This window comes from Pan paniscus, chromosome 16, assembly GCF_029289425.2.
Source record: "Pan paniscus chromosome 16, NHGRI_mPanPan1-v2.0_pri, whole genome shotgun sequence".
NCBI classification, from domain to species: Eukaryota; Metazoa; Chordata; class Mammalia; order Primates; family Hominidae; genus Pan; species Pan paniscus.
In genome coordinates this window covers 23,205,390-23,229,302 of record NC_073265.2, presented here as the reverse complement: position 1 = coordinate 23,229,302, position 23,913 = coordinate 23,205,390, and the positions used below count along the sequence as shown (strand labels likewise).

At 48.1% G+C, this 23,913-nt stretch overlaps 1 protein-coding gene across 11 annotated transcripts in view; it reads left to right on the top strand.

The window, feature by feature from the left end:
- The first annotated feature begins 2,375 nt into the window (after positions 1 to 2,375).
- The window catches only part of LOC134728386 (golgin subfamily A member 8B-like), a 58,468-nt gene continuing 36,930 nt past the window's right edge, over positions 2,376 to 23,913 (top strand). For 3 of the 11 annotated variants that reach the window (XM_063597082.1, XM_063597087.1, XM_063597077.1), the window contains exons 1-2: positions 2,394 to 2,565; positions 4,499 to 4,587. The gene's annotated coding sequence lies outside the window, so the exon portion shown is untranslated. Of the gene's footprint in view, positions 2,566 to 4,498; positions 4,588 to 11,177; positions 11,268 to 23,913 lie in introns of all 11 variants that reach the window. The other 8 variants (XM_063597086.1, XM_063597080.1, XM_063597083.1 and 5 more) reach the window with 6 other exon arrangements.

Sequence of the window (23,913 nt, the reverse complement as noted above, 5' to 3'; positions counted from 1 at the left end):
GCAAATTTCAGGAAATGGATTGATACGATTTAGCTGTGTCTCCACCCAAATCTCACCTTGAATTGTAACTCCCACATTCCCACATGCTCTCATCTCATCAACGAGATCTGATGGTTTTTACAACTGGAGGTTTCTCTGCATGAGCTCTTTGTCTGCTGCCATCCACGTAAAATGTGACTTGCTCCTCCTTGCCTTTCGCCATGATTGTGAGGCCTTCCCAGCCACGTGGAACTGTGAGTCCAACTAAACCTCTTTCTTTTGTAAATTGTCCAGTCTCAGGTATGTCTTTATCAGCTGTAAGGAAACGGCCTAATACACAGATATATTTGAAAAATAAAACTAATAGAATTATTTATCTATTTTATCTGATATAAATATAGTTTACAGTCCTAGTAATTACATATTTTCTTCATGCATACATTTATAGATTAATAGGGCAGAATTGGAATATATAAACTATATATGTAGTGTGTATGTATATATATACATATATATATATGGAATATTTTCTCCTCCAAAAGAATAGAAAAGTTATTGGTAGTGTTACAAATAACTTGCACATTGGAGTCATATGCAAGATTTACCAAAAAAAAAAAATTCTGGGAATTATGAAGAATAAAAATATTTTGAAGATGGTCTGTTATTAGAAAATCAAATGCCAAAATGATGCTTATGAAATTTCTCTCTTCAAGTCTATCTGAGCATAATCACCAAATATATAATTAGAATTCAGTCATTGGCTCTTGGTATTCATTGTTCAAACTGGCCAAAGAGCTACACAGAGAAAAGGGCATAATTTTATTTAATTTCAATAAGAATGTTTTTGTAGTCTTCTTTTGCCCTCACTTTTGTATGTAAATATTTATTCTTTCTCAACTCCAGCAACAGATATTACCTTTTGTCTCTGTTAGGCCAGTTTAATCTATCTAGAGGGAACTGCTTCCAAACAGGGACAGGTTGAGTATCTCTTAATCAAAATGCTTGGGACCTGAAAAATCCAAAATTGTGAATTTTTTTGAATTTTGGAGTATTTGCATATACATAATGAGAGATCTTGGGATGGGACCCAAGTCTAAACACAAAATTTATTTACATGTAGCCTCATGTTAATTTTAATTTTCTCTTGAAAGCACTGAATAAACTATGTGTTGTGTACCTGTGCTTTGGCTATGATACATTGCATGAGGTCAGGTGTAGAATTTTGTACTTGAGGTATCATATGGGCACCCAAAAAATTTCGAATTTGGGAGAGTTTTGGATTTCAGATTAAGGATGCTCATCCTTTGCCAGAATTCTACAGAAACTCAACCATACTTTTATTACTACCTTGGTGCAAAAGCAATTGCCATTTTTGGCAATGGCGAATACTGTAATTGTTTTTGTACTAACCTAATAACTACGGTTTTTATTATCCTCCTCCTTTGACATACAGAGAATATATTATTCTTCTGATATCATCTTCCATATGGCCCAAATATTTAGGAATTTCACATGATCATTTTTCTCAAAGCAAATGCATTTGTGGCCAAATTTTACAGTTATTACATAGCTAGCATGTTAACCTTGATATTATGTCACGTTTCAAATTTTGTTCCCTCTGATTTTAAACTGAATTGAGAAAAAAATAAATTTGGCTCTCTAGAAACGCAAAGAGTAAATGAGAAGTAATATGATATTGCACACTTAAAATATTTTAAAGCAGGCTTCTACTGTTACTGTTATTTTTTAGCATAAACCAAAAGTGACAATTTTCTTTGAATAAATAATAAACTTTTATATTTTAATAACATTGGCAAGCATTTTCTCATTTAAATATCTCAATTTTTAATGTAAAGTATTTCGTTTTATATAAGAGAAAAATATAAAAGGATCATGTGAATTTATGAAAACCTCACAGATAGTGTATGATATGTTTTATGTTTATGTTTCATACTCCAAATCCAGTGGCTTTTGTGTTCAAAAACGACATTTGATTAGCAAGAGGAAATGGCCATTTTACTATTACTTATCTGGAATGGTAGCATATTCCAGATAAGTAAAGGAGAATCAGCCCCATCTTTAATACTGCCAACTGGATTTGTGTCATAAAGAGAAATTAGGGGAGTAAAAAGGAAACATATAAGCCTTGTCTTTCCAGATTGGAGATGGATAAGTATATAAGGAGTGACATAATATTGCTTTACAACAGTTTTCCCAGGACAAATTGAGACACCAGAAGCCAGCATATAGGTTGTGACTGATCTATTCAAATTGTTCCTAATAATGGCATCAGGTTTTTTTAAAAAAAATATTTTGTCATGCTTTAAGTTCTGGGATACACGTGCAAAACGTGCACGTTTGTTACCTAGGTATACAGCTCAGTGCGCGTGCGCCATGTAGCGCGGCCCTGCGGGCTTTCCGTACTCCGCTCGCGGTACGCTCCCGCCGCTATTCAGCTGTCGGGCTAATTAGCAGTCGAGGTGTGCGGCTAGGCGCGGGCTCTGCAGGAGCTCAGCCCCACGGAGGGAGCCGGCAGCGGCGCGGCGAGGACGGCGGCGGACCGGGGCAGCCCCGCGCCCTGGCCAGGTAAACTGGGGAACCTCGGCTGCCTGACTCGCTGGCGGCTGCAGCCTTGGGCCGCCCGCGGCGCCGCGGGGACCCGGACGCGTGGGGGCCGGCGCGTAAGCTGCAGGCCAAGAGCTTCCGAGCGCTGCCCGCCGGACTCGGCGGGGCTGCGGGGAGGCCGCCGCTGGGATCTAGGGGTGCAGCCCGGCGGCCTTGCGCCCCTCGGACCGGCCCATCCTCCTCCCACGGTGGGCGGGCGGGTGCGGCGGGGACTAGGCGATGGCTTTCGCATCCCGGGAGGGGCTCACCGCGGCGAGGGGCCACTCTCGGCGCCGGCAAGCGGCGCTGTCTGGCGGGGCCGCCCCCTCGCGTCTCGCCGGGCTGGTCGGGCCGCTGGTGCGTTCCGCTGCCCGGCTTGGCGCCGGCATCAAGTCCCCGTGCCGGGCGGCAACTACTGAGTTTGGGGTCGCCTCTGGGTTCACTTCCCCGGGAGAACTCGAGCCCGGATCTTCGCGCCTTCCCTTTCCCTGTATAATAAGGCCCAGAGGGAAAAACTCAAAAACCCCACACCTTGTTGCCCCTGGGCTGCAGGCGCCGGGTTGGGGGCACGGCGCGGACCTGCGCCTCTGCAGGGCCCCTTCTCCACGCCAGGCACTGCCTGGCAAGGCTGCTGGAGGGAGATCTGGCCGCAGATGGTGAAGGAGAACATCGAGGCCCCCGGTCCCCAAGCAGGGCTCCATGGGTCGGGCGGCGGGCCTTGGTAAGCCCAGGCGAGGGGCGAACTTCCTTTTCTCCGGGCCGACGCGGAGGGAGGGTGCGGGGAACGCCCGCTGAGGGGCCTGTCCTGCGGTACCCCAGTGGAGAGCAGAGCCTTAGAGGGGCCTGCTAGTCTTAACTTAGTATTTACTGGCAGAAGGAAGGCTTATTTTTTCAGATCTCTTCAGATAACGACCTGGCAGGCACCAGACGTAAATCTGTGGTTGAGTGCAGTCAGCTCCTAAACAGGCATGAGGTGGATGAAGCGCCCCAAACTTGGCATCTTGTGTCTGGCACTTTGTTTTTGGGCTAAACTGCCTCTGGCGTCTTCAACCTTCTGTGCCTTTTTGTTTTTGTTTGTTTTTCTATTTTCCTTCCTGTTTCAGAAAGGACAGTGGTTTTAGAAGTAATGACCTGAGAGCTTTGCAGGTTGAAGTGGGACAAGTTTTCCTAAGGTGCAGGTTGGCAGGTGCCAGGAGCCTGCCGGTGGCTTTTTCTCAGGCCTCTGGGTTAGGGTCCCTCCAGTGAGGTGAGACAGGGGTTTCTCCCCTCCCAGAGGTGTGGCCACTACGCAGGGGGACAGGAACTGGGTTTCCCAGTCCGGGGAGTCCAGGATGCCCTGCACTCTGCGCTGATTCCTGGGTGACCGTGGGGGCTGCCTTCCCCCACAGCCTGGGCTGGAGAGGGTCTCCTAAGCTTAGGATCCGCGGGGCAGGAGGGCTGGGGTGACAAGGACACGTGGAACGTGCTGGGGCTCCGGGCAGTGTCCAGGGCGTGAGTAGATAAAGCTGGAGCTCGTAGCTGTGTGCTGGCAGCCCTCGGTGGGCTCTAGCAGTACTGGCAGGGGGGCCCTTGGAGTGGGCTCCCTCTCTGGGCTGGGACTGGGTGATGGCAGTAGCAATGGGGCACCAAGTCTTCCCTCTCATTTGTTAGGAAGTGCGGTCTGTGCCCGTCCCCACTGTCTGGCTCTTGGGCTGGGAGAAGCTGCAGGCTGAGTCCCACGGGGTGTGAGTGTGTGTGAGCAGGAGTGGGTGCTGGAAGGAGGTAAAGCTGGTGACCATCAGCTCCTCATTCTCTTGCACCTTGTATGTTTTCTCTGACACCCCAGACCCAAGTTGTGGCCTGCTGGTTAACTTGTTTACATAACCTTCTTAAGTAGCTCTAACCTTTAAAAAAAAAAAATCAAAATGTTTTACAGGAATAATCGGTGGAGATGGATTGTGAAATGGAGGTGCATAAATATCCAGTTTGCCAACCGAGCTAAGAAATGCTGGATAAAAGTAAAAGGTAATTGTAAAAGACACTGATCACACCCCTGGAAGCTTAGAGATGGGATAAGACACCTTGATTTTTCCCAGACAAAACTGAGGAAGTCAGAGGAAAAACAGTTGATGGTGAGATTGGCATCAGGCTGGGCTTTGTTTGGATTGGGCCGCGGTGGCTGCAGTGAGGGCTGTTGGAGTGGGGAGAGTGGGGATTGAGCCTGGCTGCAGAGGCCCCCTCCAGGCCTCAGCTCCTCTCCGGCACTCCTCCGTGTCCTCTGCCATGCATACCTGCCCCGGTGACTTAACAGGTGAGGGCCTCAGGTGACACCATGGTCTGAAGTCTTGGAGAAACCTTTACTGTCCAGGGGAGGAAAGGACTGGCGGTCGGTGGGGATCGAGGCCCAGCACACATCACTGGGTGGCTTGAATGTCTTCGGCAGAGATCACATGCCCTGCCTTGCAGCCTGGTCCTTAGAGAAACGGAGAGAGCTCTGGGCCTGGGCGGCAGCCCTGGTTGTACCACTCACAGGCTGTGTGTCCTCAACGCAGTCTCAGTTCCTCACCCTTGCCAGGTGGCCGTGAGCACTGGGGACGTGGAGGCACAGGTAGGGTGTAAGGTAGTCACTGGTGACCAGGCAGGCCTCCCGGATGTAGGTCAGGTTTGAGATGGTTGCTCACCAGGAGGCAGCCTGTGTGCCCATCGGGGGCTGGGGGTGCTCATTGTTCCCTTGGGTGGTGGTTGGCCCGAGCGCCCACAGGGAGACTTCTCTGGCTCCTTCCTTTCCCAGAGTTCCTCCCCACCCCCCTGCCGCCCACCGCCTGGGTTGGGTCCAGCTCATGTCTCAGAGCAGCCTGCTGGCACAGGCTGAGTCAGCTGTCATGGGCACTGTCGTTTCTCGCCTCTCCTGAAGCCAATCCTCCCCTCTCTCCCTGTCCAGACACACAAGGGAGGCCCAGGAGTTAGGTGACCTCAAGATCATGCAGCCAGGCTCTCTCTGTGGAACCCTGCGTACTGGTGGGGTGCCATTGCTGTGTGCATTATGATCTCTGTGCTGGCTGTAAGGTTTCCCAGGTTGGGCTGTGGGGTACCCCTGAGTCTGCAAGTTGGCCCAGGCCAGGTGTGTCACCATTGCCCAGGCCTTCAGTGGCTTTCCAGTGCTCCCTCCACATCCATGTTTCTCGGCCTGATTTTTCTCAAGTTCCCCCGCTCGCTCCCAAGAATGGCCCCTCCAGGCTTTCCTGGCTCCAGGCAGACAGGCTCATTGCCCAGATCTGCCCTGGGTTGTCCCCACCCCATCCCCACCTGTCATCTTGGCCCATGTCCATCCCGGAGATCCTAACTGAATGTAGGCTCTTTCGTCTTATCCCTTGGTCCTCGGATTTGCCAGGCCACTCTTGCCTCCAGGCCTTTGCACCTGCTGTTCCCACCCCCTTGGCATCAGCCACCCCCAGATGCCCACCTGGCCAGCCCCTCACTTATTGCCGGTTCCCTGACAGCCCTACATAAATTAGCGTTACTTCCCCTTCTCTTGTTAACCTTGCTTTGTGTTTCTCCTTAGTACTCAACATTCAGTGTGTTATTTATATATACTTGTTTGTTTATTGTCAGTCTCTTACCACTCAATTGTAAAAGACTTTGTTCACCTCTGGATCCCCAGTAGCTAGAAAAGTGCCTGGCACACAGCAGAGCCTTAGTGCTGTTGTTGGATGAGTGAGTGAATGAAACACGGGAGCAGTAGTCTCCTTGCAGCACATGTCCTGCTCCCTGTGCCTCCTTTTCCCGAGTCCCAGAGCTGGAACCCAGCTGTGTTCACCTTTGGATCCTCCTAGAATGTAGCACAGACCCTTACTCAGTGGGCAGTCAGGAAAGAGCTGCAGAGTTGTACTGTGCAACGTCGGTTTCACATAGGCCAGAGGAGAACGTGTTTGGGAAGGTAACCAGCCCAAAGAATGAGCTTTCTTACTGTGCACTGAGATTCCTTTTTGGATTTTCAGTTGTTTGGGTTCTCTGCACCCAGGTGGTCCCTGCTGCCAAAGTCAGCGCTGCGTCTCCCTGCAGTCACCTCGGATGTGGATGCACTTTGGAAGGAGGCACCCCCATGCCCAGATTCCCTTCCCGCTCCATCTGGATCTTTCCAAACTTGTCCTGTACCTAATGTCAGACTCTGTCCCAGGGCTCTCAGCCACTCTGCTTTCCCTTCCAGAAGCCTCCTCCTGCCTGACTCTCTCCTGCCTGTGTCCTGGCCTGGTTGGAGAAGATGCTTTGGTTTTATGAGAAAGGGACTGGGAGGTGGGAAAAGAGGATGGGATTTGGAGTAACAGGAGCTCAGTTCCAGCCTGGCCCTGCCACTGATCCCTGGGGCCCAGGACCAGTCTTCTGGCTTGAGAGTCTTTCTCAGCATCTGCAACGCGCTCATGAGGCCTCTGGCCTGTGGTTGTTTTGAGGCACAGACGAGATGCGATATTGAACTGATGCGAGGTATTTTATGACAGCAAGAGCTCCATGGTGTGGCTTCTCTTGTCCTGGGAGTTTTAAGGGTCAGGTTTGTGAGTTACAGCTACGGCCTAGTGAGAGAATGCAGAGGCGGCCTGTCATAAACTCTAAAGGGCTGTTTTAATGTAAGGTGGTGCATCTGTTGTTTTGTGTTTCAAGGATCAAAATTAAGAGAAAAAATACGTGGTTGAGGTACCTGCATTGAGTGACTGTGAAAATATTTTCATCTCTAGTTGTCTGGAAACGGAAACACTCCAACATTTAAAGATGGTTTTGATGGCAAAACCACTGGAATGAAACACACATCATCGGGCAATTCTGTGTGTTGAGTTCCATCCCTCTTTGTTTATCATTTTAAATAATTTCCCGACAAATCCAGAAGGCAGGTCTTGTCTTAACTTTGCAACGAGGAGGCTGGGGACAGGTAGCTGAGCTGTGGGTTGCCTAAGAGCACTCGGCTGTGATGGGGCAGTGCTGGCCTTTGAGTCTGAACTGGAGAGAGTGTGAGGTCCGTGTTTTCTCCCTGTCTCCTGCTGGGGCCCATTTTGTATCAGATTTGTTTTTAACACGGTGGGCATGACTAGGACTCATGACCACTGGTGGGCACGTAAAGGTGCTAATTTTCAACACAATCCGAGAGACTGATGGCTGGCATCGGAGAGTTGTGGAAATGCCACAGATGACGTGGGCCCTATACAGCGATGGGAAAAGGGTCTGGGAGCTTGCCCTCCAGGAAGGTGGCTGACATGGTTGCTGGGACACTAAGGTGTTTTCCATTTTGCACTTGAAGCCAACATGGATTCTTAGCACTTCTTGTCCCTAGAATCAACTGTGCAGAGAGACGCTTGGTCGTGAAACTCTCAGGCAAAGACAGTTCTGAGGAAACTCTTATTAGTAAATAGTGAGTCGGAGAACACTATTGACATTTAGGATTTTCAGTTGAGATATATATGTACTGTCATGCGTCACATGACATTGTTTTGGTTAATGATAGCATATATGACAGAGGTCCCATAAGAATATCATGGGGCTCAAAAATTCCTATTGCCTAGTGACATTGTTGTAAAGTTGTAGTGCAGTTACTTTATTTTAAAAAAATATATAAAATATTTAAAAAATAAAAATATATTTTTTAAAAATGTAGCCTAGGTATACAATGTCTATAAAGTCTGCACTAGTGTACGGACTGACTCACCCGAGCAACTTCCATTCATGGAAGGTCCATTCATGGAAAGTGCTCTAGACAGGGGCACCATGTTTTATCTTTTATAGCATATTTTAACTTTGTGCCTTTTCTATGTTTAGATACACACCTTCAGCACAGTAACATGCTGCCTAGGTTTGCAGCCTAGGAGCAGTAGGCTGTACCCTATAACCTAGTGTGTTGTAGTAGGGTTGTATAATGTATGCTCTATGATGTTCTCACAATGATGAAATTGCCTAATGATAAATTTCTCAGAATACATCCCTGTCGTTAAGTGACGCATCAGTGTGTGTGTGTGTGTGTGTGTGTGTGAGTGTGTGTGTGATATATAATTTTTTTCATTTGGTTGGTTTGGCATTCCTGGAATTGATTCTCCAGCAAGGCAGCTCTAAATATGAATTCCTCTGAACTGTTGTATGTGTTGTTAATTTAATAAACAAGTATCGTTTATGGTTTCCCGCAGTTGGTTTGATTATCAACTGTCTTGGAAAAATCCATTGTTTCAAAAATAGTAAAGCCACTAGTTGAGTAACCGCATGCATTTAGGGATGATGGATTTCTCAGGTCTCTCTGGAAGCAAGTGTGTGCATTGTGCAATTAAAACACAGTTTCTGTTTCTCAGTCTTGGTGTAATAAGTGAGCCATGTGCTCTAGCATCTGTCTGGATTATCTGGAGCTGGTGGCAGCTGTCACGGGTGTGGTGCAGTGGGGCCAGGCGTGTGTTAGGAACTGGAAGCTCTGGGAATCCGGGCTCTGCCTCCACGTGTGAGCCAGCTGTAGAGCGTCACTGCTCAGAGTTTGCCTTGACTCATCCCGAGAAGGGCACGTGGAGGTCTGTGTCCCATTCCTCACCAGCCACTGAGTTACTATGGATGGAGGAGATGAGATGTGTGCAACTGTTCTGCTACAGTAAAGCACTCGGTCAGTGCAGTCACCAGGGTTAGGATGTGTGAGTGTTTTACCAACCTGCCTGCTGGGTTTCAGACACCTGGCACTACCTCCAGCCTCTAACTGATTCTGGCTAGTACGCGTGAAAGCTGTCAGCTGAGTGATGAATGGGCCGATTTTGGCCACAGGTCCCTGCACTTCCCACCTGGCCTGACTGCTAGATTCTGAGCCCCTGAGGCAGGACTGAGTGGGTCACATTGATGGCTGATTGTCTCAGGAATGGCATTGGGTGAAATCGAGGTTTTCCTGACCCACAGCTCCTACTAGAAGTGCCTTTCTTTTGTGCATGTATTGTGAAGATTCTGCCTGTGAACTTTCTCTACCCTTTGAGTCCTAAGGTTCAGGTACCTGGAGAGGAGCATGTCATCGTTTTGCAGGTTGGATGTGCGGTTGTTGGGGAAGACGTCTTTGTGCTGTGTTGGGTTGGAAGCTTTGAGAGCAGAAGCCCCTCCAGACCAAGAACTCCTGATTGTGTCTTTCCCTTGGGCTTTCCCAGTTTTCAGCTTCTAAATTAATTGCATTTTATTAAGTAATGGTTTTCTTCTTGATCACAGGCGTGCCTGTGCTTAATCAGCACTGAGGACTGGTGCTACTTCAGTTGATTTGATACACCTAGAGGCAGCCTCATCTCCAACTTGTCTTGACTTCATTTGGGGAGCTGCCGTGGGGGACCCCGGACTGGCAGCATTCCCACTCCTCACTTTGGCAACCCCGGCCTAACTCCTTGTATGTGTTGCTCCTTTTATCCGTCACATAGGGTGGCTTAATCTAATAGTGGAAACAAAGGGGTGCGGGACACTAACCTGGTAGGTCTCACCTTGCCCGTCATTCACCTCTCAGTCCTTTGACACTCAGGGACTCTGCAGTGGTACAACCGGGAGCAGGTACCCTTCACTTTTCTTACCCCCGAGTCCCTTTGCCTGGAGCACTGTCCATTTATCCACCCATGCACTCAGTAGGTATTTTCCAAGCAGCTACTATATTCCAGCTTTCTTGTTCCCAGTTTAGAGCTGGGTGGGATCAGGAGGGAGGGCATGGAAGGGGTTGCTGGAGAATGTGCAATGGCATCAGAGCCCCATTCTGGCTCTGGGTCCAAGGCCCTCCTAGAGAGGCACAGTCTGGAAGATGTGAGAGCCCCACGGTAGGTTGGGGTGGATCATGGACCCCATCCTAGAAGAGTGGGTGGGTTTGCCCCTTCAGAGCCCAGGCCAGAAGAGCCCTCTAGGCAGAAGGGCCAGCCTGGAGTGTGGCACCCTGGGCATAGGGAGGGCCCAGTTTTTGGCAGCAGGATTATGTAATTTGTGTAGGTCAGAGCTGGAGATGGGGGTTGGGGGGAATTCCTGACCATTAGGGGCTTGGTAGCCCTGGAGAGCCCTTGCTGTGGGTTGGGAGCAAAGTAGATGGGCCAATAACAACACATATTTTACCAAGCGAATTCTAGGAGAGTGATTTCTGCAGCTGGCTTCCCTAGTGGACAGTTCAGAGCATGGGAGGAAGACGCGGTCAGGGGCGTGTTGAGGGGTGCATCCAGAGGCGAGGGGAGGGTGTGGGGAGGTATGAGCAGAAGATGTGACATGGGGTGGGAAGGGATGCAGTGAGGACGCAGGAGGGTGGCGGGGGCAGGTGTCTGGCCGAGGCACTGCCAGCATCACGAGGAGGCTCTGGAGCCCACTCCCCACTGGGTTCTGTAGGAGGTGGCAGCTGATGCCAAGTCCCAGCCTTGCTAGTGCAGACGTTTTATTTTACCCTTCTTTTTTTTTTTTTTTTTTTTTTTACAAGGATTTACAGGATTTGTAGATTAAATTGCCCCTGTTCTCCAAGAAGCAGTGGGAACAGCAGCGCTGCAGGGTGATGGGCTGCAGAGGCCTCTGCAGCAGGGTGGGGTCTGGGGAGACATTCGGGTGCCTCCTGTCCACGGCCTCGATAGGCCAGGGCGCCTGCAGCTTGGGCCCTCTTCCCCTTTCAGGTTGAGGGAGCTGTTCATCCTCTGGGGGCTGCTGGGCAAGAAACATTTCTTACCTGATAATGTGAAGCGTCAGAGGTCCCTGTTTTATGGGTAAGTTGCTGTATGTTTTGGAGCTGCAGGCAGTCTGTTTTTCTCACTAGCATGGTGTGGAGGTGGGGGACAGTATTCCCTCCCGTGAGGCCCACGTCCACTTCATTATCCCTGTCTGCTAGGACTGCGCTGGATGCTGACTGAGGCTGCCTTTGTTACTTCCATGCACTGTAACTGGAAAGGCCTGCTGCTTGTTAGGCTCCTTAGAAATCTGATTTGAAGGCTGGGCACGGTGGTTCATGCTGTAATCCCAGCACTTTGTGAGGCTGAGGAGGGAGGATCGCTTAAGTCCAGGAGTTTGAGATCTCACCTCTACAAAAAAATAGAAAAATTAGCCAGATGTGGTGGCTCACGGGTGTGGTCCTAGCTACTTGGGAGGCTGAGGTGGGAGGATCGCTTAAGCCCAGGAGGTTGAGGCTGCAGTGAGTTGTGAGGGTGCCACTGCCCTCCCCTGGGTGACAGAGCGAGAACTTCTCTCTCTCAAAAAAAAAAAAAGAAGTCTGATTTGAAGGAGAGAAAGCTCTATTTGATGTGGGGGTTGGGGGTGGAGAGCACCTCTGCGATTAGACCTTTGTATCATCTTGATGATTTTAATCAGACATCTAATATTATGCTGTAGTTCATGTCAACTGATTTCCCAAACCTGAATTTCAGAGACTTCCCATGACACACCGGGCAGTGGGAGTGGGGATGGTGAGAGACTGTTAGTTATTCCAGGAAGAGAGGCCTTTTCTGATTGTCCTGCTCACCAGCACACTGAGGGGCTGGGCCGGTGACCTGAGGGGCTGGGGAGTAGAGCCCTGGCTTATTTATGTGCAGTTGTTCCTTTTGAACATGTCTTGTTTTGCTGGTGATTTGGCAAATAGGTTGAAACCAAGCCCTCCCCCAGTTCCTCCACCACCTAGGACTCCACAGGTGCCTGGGAGTCCGATGGCTGGCAGGCTGCCTTTTGAAGCTTGGCCTAGTGTCCCGCAGCTGCTGGTTGTCCTGGGAATCCAAGGAAAAGCTGCTGAATTCTGTGGCCCCAGGAGGATTTTTGTCCTCCTTTTGCAGAGCAGTAGGTGGATTTGCTCTGTTGAGCTGGAAGGAAGAATTTTTAGAATTCCTCTGGCTGAAAAAGTTAAAATGGAACCATCTACATCAATTCCCCACAATTGGACTTTAAAGCAAGTTTTCAGAAAAACAGACTCGATTATTTTCTATGTGTGGAAGCACATTCCTTGGGAACTTCTGGTGAATTTTTTTTTTTTTGGATACGGAGTCTCACTCTGTCACCCAGGCTGGAGTGCAGTGGCACAATCTCGGCTTACTGTAAGCTCCACCTCCTGGGTTCACGCCATTCTCCTTCCTCAGCCTCCCGAGTAGCTGGGACTACAGGCGCCCGCCACCACTCCCAGCTAACTTTTGTATTTTTAGTACAGACGGGGTTTCACCGTGTTAGCCAGGATGGTCTTGATCTCCTGATCTCATGATCTGCCTGCTTCAGCCTCCCAAAGTGCTGTGATTACAGGCGTGAGCCACCGTGCCCGGCCTAACTTCTGGTGAATTTTAAAGTGCTTGTCTATTTTGTTTTATTCTCCAATACTGAGAAGTCTTTAACAACTAGAGGCTGCTTGGGTAGGTCAAGGTTTGAGGGGCAGCGCTCCCCACCAGAGCTAATCATTAAATAGATCTACCATCTGTAGTTTTTGTTTTGCATTTTGAGATGGAGGTGTTGCTATGTTGTCTCTAGGCTGGACTTGAACTCCTGGGCTCAGGCAATCCTCCTGCCTCGGTCTCCTGAGTAGCTGGGACTACAGGTACATGCCACTGTACCTGGCTTGATGTCTCTGTTTTAAAAAATTTTGCCTTCTCGCAATTATCTTGTATCTCTGGAGAAGAAAGGTGCCATTTTTCTGGCAGTGGAATTTGGAGTTGAGAAGGACCCTGGCTCCATCAGCGGGGCTGGCACCTAACATATGATAGATATATAACATAGATCTTGAGATCCTTTAAATATCTGTTTCTGATTATGAAATTCAAATGTACTAATTATAAAGATTAGAACTTTACAGAAATGCATCATGTAGAATAGAAAATGAAAGCTTCCCCCTAACTTCACCACTGCCCCATTCAGTGCCCACAAAGATAATCATTGTTCACAGTTTGGTGGCGATTCCTCCCATTTTCTTTTCTGTCTGTGGACATATTTTACTTGTCTTTTAAATACATACATATTTTAAAAGTATTTTTCAACAAAGTGGGATCCTATTGTAAATAAGATTTGCAGTTCGATCCGCTCACCAGCTGTGTGTCTTAGAGATGGTCCCTTGTCCTTTGCGCAAGCAGCGTTATTCTGACGCTTGCATAATATGTGACTGTTTACTTATTGAACTTTTGGGTTGTTCCGTTTTTCACACTCACGGAGAATGCTGACAGGTGGAGTCTCGTACATTAAACCCTTGCATCTGCATGAGGTTGTTTTCGTAGCATAGATTCCTAGAAGTGGACTTGCTGGGCTGAATGGTTTGGGCATTCAGAGTGTCAACAGATATTGCCAAATTGCTCTCTTGACAGGTGGTGACCATTCTAAATGATGCTAGTGTGTGGGGCAGCGGTGTCCCCACTGACACTCTCTGGACATCGACACTCTCTGGACATGATCAGTCTTTGTGTTTCATTCAGTCATGTGGGTGTAAAGTGATAGCTTATTTCATTTTGTATTTGTAAAAATTGTGAATGACAACAAACTGCTCCTCCTGTGCTTACTACTAATTTGAATTTCTCTAATTCTCTTTTTCATCCTTGCCTGTTTTTCTCTTGATTTGTGTAGCTTTTCCTTGTTGATTTATAGGTGTTCTTGGTACACAGGGTTATTCCTCATTTTCTATATATATTGCGGATATTTTCTCTCAGATGCCACTTGTCCTTTGAATTTGTTTAAAGACATCTCTGGCAATGTAAAAATTTGGAATTTTTACATTGTTAAAACTATCAAGCTTGCTTTAATTACTCCTTAATTTTGTATCTTACTTAGAGAATGGGTTTATGTACCCTAATGTGTATAACCACCCTCCTGCATATTCTGCTAATACTTGATAGTCTCGATTTTTTTACATTTACATCTCTTCTTTGATCTAAAATGTATTTTAGATACAGTGTGATTTGGGGATGTAGCTTTTTTTTTTATAGGATTCCAACCTAATTTCCTAGTCAGCCACTTTGACCTCTCTGTTTTGGCAGGTTTGTCATGGGTTAAGTAGCTGCTGTGTTCTGAGTGTTTCTCCTGTGTTTCTGGATTCTCCATTCTAATTTACTGCTTTATTCTTGTGCCACTATCTACCGTGTAAGTTACGGTGGCTTTTGGTAAGACTTAGTTATCTTAAAGGGCCATTACCTCTTCATTCCTCTTCTTTTTTCATTTTCCGCCAACCTTTCCTCCTATATTCCTTTGAATAGATAAGCTTTATTTTATTTAATTTATTTTTTGAGACTGTCTTACTTTGTCACCCAGGCTGGATTGCAGCGGTGCAAACACGGCTCATTGCAGCGTTGACTTCCTGGTCTCAAGTGATCCTCCCACCTCAGCCTCCCAATTAGCAGGGTCCACCACGCCTGGCTAATTTTTGTGTTTTTTGTAGAGGTGGGGTTTTCCAAGTTTCCCAGGCTGGTCTTGAACTGCTGAGCTTAAGTGATCCTCTTGCCTTGGCCTCCCAAAGTTCTGGGATTACAGGCATGAGCCACCCTACCCGGCCGCTAGATAAACTTTAGAATAAACTAAATTCATCCCATATTCTGATTGGGATTTTGATTAAGGTTGCTCTGTGAGTTTTATGGTGGGGGTTGGGGGTGGGGAGAGGAGAGAGCTTTTGTATTTTCTTCTCATCCAGATTTTGATTTATGTAAAAAGTCCTTTGCCTCCATCACTGGAGCTTCATTGCTTTATTCATGCATGTTTGTGCATCTCTCACTTGTGCTGCTGTTGTCACTGGGATCATCCCCTCCTCTTGCCTTGTTTTCTAGCTGATCATGGCTGGTCTGTAGAAAAGTTGTTGCCTTTTAAATTTGTGGACTGCCTGCCCACCTTGCTTCAGTCTCTCTGTTGATGTAAATGGTTTGTCATTCTTCCTCTTGTATTTTTTTATTGGAGAATCATTTGCCATTGTCGACCTTTCTTTTTTGTTATTTATGCCTTTTGTTATGGGGTCCATTGTGGAGGGGTATTTGATACTAGTTCACTCTGTGATCCCTGGGGCCCTCCTCAGGAGGGCCTTTCTGCTTCATGGTCAGTGGGTTGGCTCTTTGACTGGGGGTCCCTGTAGCTCAGCAGTCCCCAGGACAGCCGCTGTGTCACAGAGTGGAAGCAGGCCGGTGGACAGTTTAAGTGAGTTTTTTTCCCTGTGTGGCTGGGCAAGCTGGAGGAGAGGGGTCTTAGGGAGTGGTTTCTCCAGGCAAGGGCAGTGGTCTGGAGGGGGCTGTCACATGGGTGCTCACCCATGGGGGCCTTAGAGGATGTGGCTTTCTCTGCTGCTTGGCCTCAGGCAGGGGGCTCAGAGGGTCTCCTCAGGTGCTATCAGTGGCTGTGGTGGTGGCAATGTCTGGGACCCATGCCAGCAAGCTGGCGCCACTGGTAGCCTCTGCTGCTTCCTCCAAACGTGAGGACCCCCAGGCAATGGTGGTGGCCCCCTGGGTGCACAGGCAGATGAGGGGGTAGGGAGAAGAGGGTAGGGTACAGCCCTGGTTCTCAAAGCAGGTGGTGGGGCCAGCATGTGTGACTCAGTGGCCAAAGGGTCCATGGAGGTGGACCAAACTGGTTGAGGGGAGCCCCCACCCTGACCATGCCAGGAGATGCTGCCCGTGCCACCAAATTTCCACTGGGACCCATGGCCCCAGTAGAGTCCCTGGAATCTGTGAAGCTCAGGGTCATCCTCAGTTGTTCCCTGTCATTTATGTTCTAGCCTTGACCTTGGAGTGTCCGCCCTGCAGGAGCTGCCAGTTGCTGTGAGTTCCTCGTGCTTCCTTGTGACAAGTGGTAGGGAGTGGCTACTGCTAGGTTAGATTTTGTTATTTTGCACATCATCGACTTTTTACACTAGTTTCCATCATTTTCATGTAGTCTTTGTTCAGGGTGTTAACAGCTATCAATACCAGCTAACAATGTATTTGTGGTGATGGACATCATTTTCTCATCTTATGAGATAAACCAGCCAACCTAGTGCCTTTTGCATGAAGGTAATGATGCTCGGGGACTTGGGACTGATGGGTGGTGGGTGTTGCCAGGATTTCAGCCTCTTCCAACAGAAGCTGCAGGGTGGCGTGATGTGGCCCCATGTTGCCCTGTGGTGGTAGGGCAGGGGAGTGGCGCCCACAGGCATGGGGGTGGTCAGCTTTCCAGGAAGGTGATCCAGGCCCAGGAAGGTCTGAAGTGTGATGGAGGGGAGAGGGAGAGGAGAGGGAGCCTACCGGGAGGCGTGGGTCCAAGGCCTGGGTGTTTGTTAGTTTGTCGTCATCCCATCTGCTAGGCATCCATTCTCTGTTGTGGTCCCCAAATGCCCCATTTCTGGCTTCATTCAGACGCAGTTCCTCTGCTCAGTGGAAGTGGAAGAGGTGGAACTGTTGTCTGTGCTGTCTTCAGAGCCGGTGGAGGCGGAGCTCAGCCAGCGTGTCACTGCCTAGTGGAAGAGCAACTAGCAAGAGAACCCGCTCTTCCCTGTGGCTCCTAGACACCTTGGTTGGAGGGTTGGCCAGGAGCAGGAGCAGGAAGAGCACTGTGGACAGAGCTGGCTCCTGGGACATGGGAGGCCTGTTGAATGCCTGCAGAATCAGCATGAGAGAGAGAGAGAGAGCGAGAGTGAGAGAGAGCGCGCACAAGCGCACGAGCGCGAGCGTACACAAGGCCAAGTAGCAGGCATGGCAGAGGGGAGATTCCAACCCCCTCCTGACTCTGGGGCCTATGAACTTAACCATCCAGTGGCAGGGCCTCTCAGCTGGAAATCAGTCACATGCTTCCCAGAAGGTATTTTTATGAGTCAATATACTTGACTTTGGGAATTGGCTATAAAGAGAAAATTTAGTACAGGATTAAAGAAGTGTGTACTGGATTAATCTGGCAACCTCTTTTCTTTTTGAGACAGGATCTCACTATGTTGCTCAGACTGGAGTGCAGTGGTGTGATCTTGGCTCACTGCAGCCTTGACCACTTGAGCTCAAGTGATCCTCTCACCTCAGCCTCCAGAGTAGCTGGGATCACAGGCACGTGCCTCCATATCCAGCTGATTTATAAATTTTTCCTAGAGATGGGGTTTCACCATGTTGCCCAGGCTGATCTCGAACTCCTCTGCCTCCCAAAGTTGGCAACTTCTGAATGTGCTGCTCAGAGCTGCCTGTTTGCAAATGAACCAGGAATATGTTTTATACGTGAGGTTAATTTCATGTAGATAGAACACTGCTATAGGAGGCGGGGTGGGGTGATGTCACAGAGCACTGGACAGATAATCAGGACGTCCCCTCGTCGCAGTCAAGCTGACCTCTTTTGGGGCTGTCGCCAGCTCAGTGGTGTCCACCTGCTGTCTGCAGTCTGAGAATCGGGGTGTCCTAAGCTCTCTCCAGCTCTGAAATCTTTAACTGTCTACTGGGTGTATTTGTCTGGAACCTTGCCTCCTGTCCCTGTGGTTCTGCATGTTGCCGGGTGTTTCTCAGGGACACCTGACTTTCCTGAGGGTCCCCAGCCCTGGTGGGAGAAGAGGTTGTGTGACGTCTGACACCCGGGAATTGGTGGGTCTCCATTATCTGAGGAGGGTGTACTTCCCAGGTTAGCTGGGCATGAGTTCAGTTTCAATCGTATCCTTCCTTCCAGTTTGGGATGGGTTCTGAAATTTGTATTGCAAGTGATGAAAAAGGGGTAAGTGGCTTTTCATCTCAGTGGGGTTAGCTTTGTCGTGGACCCCTGAGCTGAGAGATGGCATGATTAGAAGTCCAGTGCCTCCACCCATGCAGTCTTCTTGAGGACTTACTTGTATCATTGTGTGTTGCTTGAAAACGAGCAATCTGTACGGTAACTTTTAGGATTCTTGGTGTGGGCGGGTTGAATATCTGCCCGTGTGCCTCATTTCCTGGGTATCACTGAGGAATGGCTCTTTGATTTCAATTTTAAACCCTTATCTTGCCACAGTCAGTCTTTTATATAGAGCAGAGTGCTGGAGATGGGCTGCAATGACAATGTTCCTAATGGGATGGGTTTTATTTCGAGTGAGTGGACTGTGACAACTTTTAGGTACCTTCATGTGACTCTTCTCACAATAGCTGATTTTCTTCTCGTTTAATGGAAAATTAGTAGCTGAAGCCTGTTTCACGTCTCTGCCCCCGTGGTGGCCTGGGCAGACACTGGCTCATCTCCCAGAGCAAATGTCAGACAGACCAGCCACAGCCCAAGGAAGTGGGGGCAAAGGGGGCGCCCCAGTGTGATCTCGAGGGCCCATGTGGTTTTGTATGGAGGGCAGAGTTGTTGTGCTGTTGGCTTTTCAGCAGGAGCCAGGCAGAGCAGCTGTCCGTGGGCTGCCCTGTTGGCCAGGGATGTTGACCAGGATGTGGAAGGAATCAGGCAGTTGCCCCCGGCGGGATGGTCATTGCGGTGTCTCTGCACCTAAGTGATTTGTTTTCACAGACATCAGTGCTCAGTATTGATCAACCTCAGGATCATCAATGCTTGGAAAGGGTAGAGCTTGTGTCCCATCAGAGATGTGACTCCGAATCTGTGGGTACTCTCCCCAGGCTGACTCATAAAATGAATGGGCACCTGAGCCACTCCGTGTGATGCTGAAAACCGGGAGCACTCGGGTGACGCCTTCAGCCATGAAGTCTGCCTTTCCTCAGGGGAGTGGCCGCCAATGGTGTGTTTTCTATTTGAAGCAACTCTAAAGGGTCCCACCCAAGTTTCAGAAAGAAACTCAGGTTCTTGACATATGCAGGGGGAACCCTTTCATTTCTAAAATCTGTTAAAATTTTTACTATTGCTGAAAATATCCTCTTACGCATTTGCAGTGATACCTCCATCCTCACTGCAATGACCCGTGAGTGCAGGCCTGTGCCCGTGACCTGGCTGGACCCTGGGGTTTTCCTGCGCCGCTGGCCCTGAGCTGTTTGTGCGATCAACAGGGCAGCCCTCTGGGTCTGGATAAGAGGTTCTGCGTGCTCCTTACAGTTCAAAGCAGGCTTGGGCCATCTTCCCTGCCTGCTGCCTTGTCCTCCAGTAGTAAGTCAAGCCCCTGTCACTCCCTGATGAAGCCACTCCACTGAGATTGTTGATTTTACACTGAGGCTTCTCTTTGGGATACCCCAGGCTCGTGGTTACCCGATGGAGGAAAAATTCTGGGAGAATCGGCTGGTGAGATGCCTGACACCGCTCTCCTGGCATCTGACATCAAGGATATCTTAATTTTCTTAGTTTTTAAAAATTGTGGTAAATACACAAAAGATGAAATTTACCATCTGAAATACTTCTAAGTGTATGATTCTGTGGCATTAAATACACTCACAGTGTTGTGCCACCATCACCACCATCCATCTCCAGAACTTTCTTCATCTTGCAATCTGAAACTCTGTGTCCACTAACTCCCCTTTCCGCCTCCCCCAGCCCCTGGCAGCCACCATTCTACTTTCTGTCTCTGAATTTGACGACTCCAGGTGCCACATGTGAGTGAAATCATACAATCATTTGTCTTTTTCCAACTGCCTTCTTTCACTTAGCGTGACGTTCTCAAGGCCCACCTGTGTTGTAGCGTGCGTCAGAACTTCCTTCCTTCTTAGGGCTAACTACTGTCCCCATTGTATGGGTAGGCCACACTTTGTTTGCCATTCATCCCTCAGACATCGAGAATATCTCACATAGTAGAAAGAGTCAAAGAATCCAATGAGGGCTTCATCTTGGCCACTCATGCTCTCTGTAGCTCCACCCTCTGCAAGGGTTGGGTGGACAGCCCGAAGCTACCTGCTTATCCTGCATTGAGCAGATGGGCCTGGTGCTGGGCGCAGAGGATGCAAACTGGAGCAGGAGCCAGTTCCTGCCCTCAAAGTGCACAGCAACATGCACTCCAGCCTGGGCAACAAGAGAGAAACTCCATCTCAGAAAAAAAAAAAAAGAAAGAAAGAAAGAAAGAAAGAAACGGGAGCTGGGGAGAGGGGGCCTGGAGACGGGAGTCCCACGTGGCCCTGCCCTCCGTACCTGGCTGAGCAACGCTTTCCAGTTCTTTTCCAGGGTTGTGGATGAGACCCCACTGCCTGCGAAGAGAGGCCCTGATAAACCAACTCTTGCTTTGTTAAAGAGGGGACACCTTATCAATGATTCACGTTTCCTTCATTTTAAGCATGAAGAAATTAATCCAAGGGCCGGGCGCGGTGGCTCACGCCTGTATTCTCAGCACTTTGGGAGGCCGAGGCGGGTGGATCACCTGAGGTCAGGAGTTCGAGACCAGCCTGGCCAACATGGGGAAACCCTGTCTCTACAAAAATACAAAAATTAGCCAGGCGTGGTGGTGGACGCCTGTAATCCCCGCTACTAGGGAGGCTGAGGCCACAGAATTGCTTGAACCTGGGAGGCGGAGGTTGCAGTGAGCCAAGATCACACCATTGCACTCCAGCCTGGGCGACAAGAGTGAGACTCTGTCTCAAAAAAAAAGAAAGAAAGAAAGAAAAAAAAGAAATTGATCTAAGAGGCTGACCTGGCAGCTGGAAATTCTTCCTCCCCACAGCACCTTTTGGGGACTGGAGCTAAACTCAGCCACCTTCTCCATAGCCCCTGCCACCCACCCGGCTCTCACCTGAACCATGGGCACAGGCCATCCTGCTCCCAGTTTTCCAGCCCCTTAATTCATCCCTCAAGGCCACAAGGAAGCAAGGAAGACGTTTCTTAACCACAAATGTGCCGTGTGTTTGCGCCAAGCCCTGTCTTGGCTCCCGTCACCTACAGGGTGGAGTCCAGACTCCGTGGCATGACACAGGAAGTCCTCCCACATCTGGTCTCTGCCCATCTCTCTGCCTTCTTCCCATAATTTAGCCTTGCCAGCTCAAAGCTGGCCCCAAAGACCTCACACCCTTTTCCTTGGAACTTCTCATCTCTCCCTACACGCTTGCAAAAGTCCCCGCAGAAAAAATCTTGTAAAACAATCAAGATTCACATACCTTCTATTTGGTCAGTGCAGAGACACAGATCTTTGTTCCGAAATTTGCATTTAAATGCAAAGCTTCAGAGCCTGAAAACATCTAAAATTATACCCAGGACTGACAACTGGCCTAGGCTCAATGTCTTTGGAATTTGCTCTACTAAATTTGCTACCGTTTGAATGTGTTCCCTCCAAAATTCAGGTGTTTCTAATGTGAATATGATGCAAAAAGTGAAAACTTTATACATCTTTACAGCAGCCTAGAAGTACAGATGAAGCAATCCTTTTTTTTTTTTTTTTTTTTTAAGAATCTACAGTTACTACAACTAACTGAAAAAGTGGGAAATCTGGAGACCAACACATAGAAGAAGAAAAATGGCAGTCAAAGACTCACTCTCCAAATTGGACATTTATTTAAACCAGGGTTTCTCAGCCTCAGCGATGTGTATATACTGGGCCAGACAGTTTGTGGAGGGTTCTCCTGTGTGTTGTAGGACGTTTAGTAACATCCCCTCTACCCAAGAAATGCCAATGGCACCTCCCATCGTGACCAGTCGTGACAACCAAAAATGTCTCCAGATTATTTCCAAACATCCCATGGGGGGCAAAAATCTCCTTCAGTTGAAAATTACTGTGTAAACTAGAGCTACATCCTAGATCTTAGAAAAAGATGTAAGCTTCCCAAGTCAGCCCTGCATACCATTGGTACGGAAATGAAATAAGAGCCTAGAAGGAAACAAACAAAACTATAATCTTATTTAATATAAAAGTAAAAATGCAAAAATAAAACACTACCATATGCATTCTAACAGTGTTTATTATAGGAATACAAGGATGATTCAAAATTAGGAAAATTTCATCAGGTAATTCACAGATTGTATTTCTACATAGAATTGAAGGCACAATCATGAAAAACAAAGTAGCTCTATATGCATTAAGTCCATGATCTATTCTGTGAAAAACACAGGTTGCGGGTGTCTTACAGAAGGAAAACTGAACACTGAACACGTATTTCTCCCATCTGCTCTTTTTCCTGAGGCTCCATGGGAATTACATTGAAGAATAAACATTGTATAAACACACACAATTACAAAAAAAAAGGAATGGGGTTACCAAGAGAAGAGAATTCACCTCCAATAGACAATGACAGTAAATGGGAAATGGTTAATTAATGAAGCAAAGCAAACAAAGGTGGAGGTTAGGGGGATACCGATAACAAGGAGGCTAATTTGTCCCACAGTACCCTGCAGAGGCACTAGACTCAGACACCAGGTACCCCGGAGAGTGGGACTGATAGGCAAGACTGAAAACAGATGAACCAAAAGCCTACATACAGAACACATTTTCCAGGCCCTGAAACACATTGTTCTCCCACATTTCCTTAAGCAGAACCCCAGCAAACATGTATCTACCTCAGGCAAGAGAACGTAGATTTCACCTCCAGAGGAATGGAGTAGTTCCTGCCATCATTTATGATTGCACAAAGAGGTAAGATAGAGGGGTGGGGATAACAATTGGGAATCAGCATAAATTCCCCCTAAAAACCCTTTCCCCTAAAAGCTATCAGTTGACAAGTCTTGGCCTGAAAGAACTCCCAAACTTCTTTTTTATTTATTTATTTATTTATTTATTTATTTATTTTTGAGACAATGTCTCCCTCTTTCTCCCAGACTGGAATGCAGTGGCATGATCATAGCTCACTGCAGCCTCAACCTCCTGGGCTCAAGCAATCCTCCCAGTGGCTCAGCCTCCTGAGTAGCTGGGACTACAGGCGGGCACCACCACATCCGGCTAATTTTTATTTTTTCTAGAGATGGGGGTCTCACTGTGTTGCCCAGGCTAGTCTTGAGCTCCTGGGCTCAAGTGATCCTCCCACCTCAGCCTCCCAAAGCACTGAGATTATAGATGTGAGCTACCACACCCAGCCTCCCAATCAGTCTTCTAGTCCTTCTCTCAAATATGAATGAACAAAAGGGGGCATTTTTAAAAAGATGACAAATGATGAGCAACATAGAATAGATATTTTGGGAAAGGCTTTTGAAAGAAAAATAAGACCAAAATAAACTAAGAAAAAAATTATTACAGAAAAAAGACATGCTAGGGAGAGGACAAAAGAGTATCAAAATAGCTCCTTAAAGACACTTGTGAATATATTACATCTATAAAACAAAACATAAAATATGAATAAGGAGTAATCAGAGAAGAAAAAGTTCTCAGAACTCAGGCTTCATCTTTGGAGTTGGTCCCCAATGAGCCACAACTGCTGTCATTCAGGTCCTCGGAAGGGCCCATTCCACAGTGAATCAAGGTTGGCTCCGAGACTTACTTTAACCTATAGAATGTGGTAGAAATGAAACTGGGCCTGTTCTAGGTCTAAGCCTTAAGAACATCTGACAGCTTGCACTTTTGTCTTCTGGAAGCCAAAAAGAAGAACTGACTATCCTCTTGGAGAAAGAGAAGCTACATGAAGAGGGCCAAGAGTATGAGATGCTATGTAGAAAGGCCGCATG